Source organism: Erythranthe guttata, chromosome 11 (genome assembly GCF_056151865.1).
Source record: "Erythranthe guttata isolate IM_541 chromosome 11, IM_541, whole genome shotgun sequence".
Lineage (NCBI taxonomy): Eukaryota > Viridiplantae > Streptophyta > Magnoliopsida > Lamiales > Phrymaceae > Erythranthe > Erythranthe guttata.
Genome location: NC_142543.1, coordinates 6,767,361 through 6,772,586, shown reverse-complemented (window position 1 = coordinate 6,772,586; position 5,226 = coordinate 6,767,361). Strand labels below are relative to the sequence as shown.

Below are 5,226 nucleotides of genomic sequence, written 5' to 3'. Positions count from 1 at the left end.
CCGAAGTTTCCGATTTAAATTCAATAATAACAATAAACCACATAAAGTGATCAAGTTCATGAACTTAATAAAATAAGTGGAAGAAGTCACCCGGAATTAATACTGCATAAAATCATGGAAAATGGTTCACAAATTCCACTTAGGGTTCAAATAAAATCATCGAATATAAAAGTTTAGCTACTCACAATTATTTTGAAAAACAAAACAAACTTGATAAAAGCGAGAAATAAAACTATGCTTGAATCTTCGAGTTTCTTCATCTTTGCATCTTGAGCGTTGCTCTAAAAATGATTACTTAAATGGTTATTTTCGTGCAGATCAATTTTTCTTTATATGGTGGCAAAAAATTGGTAAAAATCAGGAGATTTCTTGTACATATCAAATTTCATTAATGCGCAGGGACGTCTTCTCGGACGGCCGTCCGAGATTCAGTTCAATTGCTCGGACGACCGTTTGGAAATGTGTGGGGTTCTGCACAGTTTTCGTCCACTGAACGGCCGTCTATTTTTGCTGTTAATTTCTGGGACGGCCGTTCGCAGCTTCGTAGTGTACTTCGGCCCGGTTTTTCATTCTTGCCCGTTTTTATCCGTTATTCTTTTACCATTTTGACCTCCAAGCTTCTGATTGTTCAAATTCACACCTAAATCACAATAACCAAGTTTTTAAACACCATATAATTAATGAGTCTAACAAAAATCCTTGTAAGAAAATATAATTTGGGTGTCAAATCTACACTCAAGTCAATTCAAGAAATAACATGTGCCTTTAAGTTGATAAGATTAAGTAATTTATTTTAGCAAATGGTATTGATCCCTGATATTGTAACACCCCACATTTTCATAAGCATATTATAGGGATTTATTGAATAAATTATCGTTTATGCACATTTTTATACATACATTACCTTTCATGAATTAATTAGTAAATACTTAATTTTTTGCATGCATTATATGAGATCATGATGAATATACATTCATGGATTAATTAGTAATTTCAATGCATTCTAAGTGCACGTTTAAGTGATTTTTACAAATTATGATATTTATGAATTAGGTGTACTTGTTTGATTGAATGATTTAATAACTTCGATTTCGTAATTAATTTATTCTTATGATTCTGTGACTCTACTCCTATGAATTATGTGAATTATAGTGTTTATAATAATTTCATGTTTGTGTTTATTAGATTCTATAATTTGATTTCTTTCGAATTAAATGATTAATTAAGGTAATATGATTAAATGAATAATATGGTTTAGTTCATGAATTTTATTATATGAATGAATATAAATGTTTTTACTAGTGATAACATTAAGAAGATATTTTATATAATAATGAAATAATAATTAAATTCTTTTATGTAATTGTCTTTAATTATTTTAATTATATATACATGTGTCTTATGAATATGCTTAGTATGTGGTTATGTGTATATCGTGTGATGTGCATGAGTGTTCCAAATGTGTGTGTGTTTATGCTGCCATGTGTTTATATGTAGGAATAGATTAGTGTCTTTCATTAATTGCAATTAGCACCCCTGATTTTCCTAAATTGCTTATGAGCCCCTCAACTTCCCTATAAATAGCACACTTCCTTTCCAAAATTTCAGCATAAAAAGCCCCTCCATCTTCTCTTTTCCTACGGCAGCCCACACACCTCCCCCTCCTCTTCTCTTCCATCGACCACACCTTTCACATTGAGGAACTTTGTTTCCCACTTCAAGCCAAGAGGATCCCACATACTTTCCTACTTCAATTACTCTCCAAAAGATAATATTTATCTCCTAAAATCTCCAGAGAAACAGCCCTTTACAACCACAAAATCATCCATCCTAAGATTTAAAAGTTTCAAGCCCAAGCTTCATCAATCTTTCGATTTCCCTCTCTTCTTCGCCATCGATTCTTCATGGGTAAGGACCTCTTGGTCTTTACTGAAATAATAACCTAATTAATATGAATTATATGTGTCTTAATGAATTATATGTTTGTGGTTTTAATTCTGGGCTTTAGAAGATAAAGTTCTTGATGAGCACTAATTGAATTTCAGTTTCGTAGCCTCTGTTTGTATTGCATGTCTCATCGGGTAATCCCTAAGATAAAATTATGAAATTTCATGGTAGTCTAGATCTTTCGGTTAGCTTCATGTTGATATAAATTATGCATAAATTGGATTTATATTGAGTAAGTTATGAACCATTTTCTGAAACTGCACAGTTTCTGAGTCCTCTATGAATTATGTGTTTAACATGACTTTATACTAATTTTACTTGCTTGATTTACTTGTGTATGATTATACACTTGTTAAACGTCTTCTCTGCAAAATTTCACAGTGTTTGGTTAAAGGTATGATTTATTTGGTAATTTTAAAGTTGATTGCTCTGTTCTGGAAATTTGACTGTGTGACTGCACTAAATTAATTATTTCTCTTAAACGGTTAAGTATCTTGCTAAACTGTTTTAACAAGGTAGAATATACTTATAGATGAACATCGTGTGAAATTTTCAGGTGTTTTAGATATAGGTTCTAAGAGATATGAATTTTCAAAGTTGAAATACCAAAACTGCCCGATTTTCTAAAATAAACTATTTTGAACTAGAAAGTACGTTTAGAAGTATGGTTTTAAATTCTTGATCATTAGTTAATAGAAGAATTAAAATTATATTAAGATAATAAAATATGATAAGTTGAATTTAATTATAGTTATGGTCGTGAATTATTCATTTAAGTCATTATGTGTGTTTCGATTGATTCGGTATGTTGGTTTGAGATTCATTATGTGTGTGCCGTATGTGTGTAAGCATTGAAGATTGTGAGATTACTTGTGGGATTATTGGTCAATTAAACTCGTTAATGTTATATAGTATATGCTATATTTCATACTTTATATATATGTTAAATAAACGACTATATATTTATATATATCCTAGCCTGCGTGGTCGTAGGAATAATTCCCGATCCATGGCTTATATATGTATACTATCTCTATAGCAACCTACGTGGTCGTCGAGTGAAACTCCGATCCATGGTTTATGTAAATATCAAATATACTATTATAAATATATGTGGGGGTTGTGTACAACTATATGTGTGTGTGGATGAACAATAATCTTTACGTGATTTGTGTTTATTGTGCTACACTTGATTGGATATCATTGCCGTGTGTGTTTGTACGGTCGTGTATGTATTTGTGTCATATGTGTGATTTAATTAGTCTATGTGATAATATGTGGTTAATAAGTCTTGGTGTTATTTTATTCTGACATATTTGTGGTGTTTGAACTGTAATAGGATTATGGTCTAAGTGTTCATGTCCATGCATAACACGTGTTTTGAAAATTGGAAGATTAATGGAATGTTTGGGTAATAAACAAATCGGATACGGTGGGCCGGTATCCAACTAGGGTTGAGGGGAGTGATACGAGTGATATGAGTGATATTGGATCCATAGACGGGCTCGAAACGGTTTATTATCCGAATATAGAAATTAATCTTTCACGGATCCGACAAAATGAAAAATGAATTTTTAACACGCATTGCATTCACGTGCATTTTAGTTAGTTTGCATAATAAAGTGAATTAGGTGGGTATAGTGTGCTTTCATGACTTATGTGTAATAATATGCTTTTGTGACTCGTGTGTTGTCGTATATTATCTCGTGTTTAGATTGTCACGTTGGGATTCCGATAAGGATCCTGTTGCATTGCATTTATATGCGTGAAGTGTTAAATTGATACTAAAGAGACTTTATGTCCGCAAGTAATATGAGGATTGTATATCCGTATAATATGAAAGAGGACTGTGTGTCCAATATACCAAGATTGAGGTAAACAGTATTATATGTTTATATGTACGGATATATGTTCGACTATGTTTTATGATAATATTCATGCTTCGTGGTTCTTAATTTTGAAGAATAGAAGTACTGTATTTGTATGTGATGTTATGTGCTTTCACTTATGTGATCGAATGTCTTGGTCTAAACGAATAAATTGAATATAGAGGACATAGTTGAAGCTTTAGGATTATCCCTACACGAAAGAACATAGAGACGAGGACTTTAGGGCTCCTATAGGACGTGAGTGACACGTTGAGAGAGGTGTGAGTATCGTCAGGCCAATGTTCTTACTGAGCCAGTGGTTGGGCTCACGCTTTATGCGAATTTCCCCTTTTCAGGTTCTCGAAGTAATCAGAGTGCGCAGCGGAGCGGAGTTCGAGGAATCACGAACCTTGATGTCTTGCACGTCTTACCCGGATTTCGTAAAAGATCCATGTTTTCACTTTCGTCTATAAAAAAGGTCTTATGTAAAAATGGAGATTTTTATTTTACTCTGATTTAGGAATCCAGTCTATTAAACGGGGGTATTTAAATCAAGTTTATTTTCCTTCCGCTGTCTTACAAGTTTTCTTTTCAAACCCCGATAATGTTTAGGTAGCACTCTTTATGGAAATCGTAACTTTGAATTGTGGGTTGTATTTTAAGTAAAGAGAAATACTTTAAAATTTTAAATTGGGTTTCTCAAAGTTCAAATTGATCCGAAATTTTTAAAGTCCACTAAAACATTTCTTCTTTAACTAAAATTCATGGAGGGTGTTACAGATATTAACAATGTGTGGCTTCATTTCCATAGTTAATGAACATAAGTGAATTATGATCAATATATAAAAAAATCAACCACATGCTCCTATGATGAACTACTAGGACAAACAAATTCCATTTTAATTGGTTCCTGAAGTGGCAACTTCAACTAATTCAATTATGTACAAACCTATATAAACCATAAAACTAGGATCTATATCCAAAATAAGATTAATAGAAAATACAACTTTACATTGAAAGTATTGTTGCACACTATAAATGGAAATACTTTATAAGAAACTACATTCATCACTGTTGGGGATAGATTTGGCATAGGGGGCTAAATAACACGGGCCGAGCTAGATCATCGGAAGGATGAGACCTATTTCAGAATCCCACCCCGACCAAGCAACCTTAGATACGATTTTAAAAGGACTCTTTTCGTATAAAGAAGATCTTAGAACTAGAGGGACACGCTTTCAGTCCAGGAACGAAGGAAAATAATTTGGATTGATCTCATGTGCTAGCTCCGACCCAACACCGGCTCAGCTAGGTCACTAAGCCCTAGATACAGTTTATCAGGGACCTTAACCAAAATCCAGAGGATCCCGAGACTTGTGGAAGACGTTTGATAAAAAAGAGGAATATGGAT

At 32.9% G+C, this 5,226-nt stretch overlaps 1 long non-coding RNA gene across 1 annotated transcript; it reads left to right on the top strand.

Moving 5' to 3' along the window:
• Window positions 1-1,639: 1,639 nt before the first annotated feature.
• On the top strand, window positions 1,640-4,468 carry LOC105966690 (uncharacterized). Its single transcript, XR_016034463.1, has 2 exons — window positions 1,640-1,908; window positions 4,172-4,468. It is a non-coding gene; the product is annotated as an uncharacterized LOC105966690 (long non-coding RNA).
• Window positions 4,469-5,226: the final 758 nt, after the last annotated feature.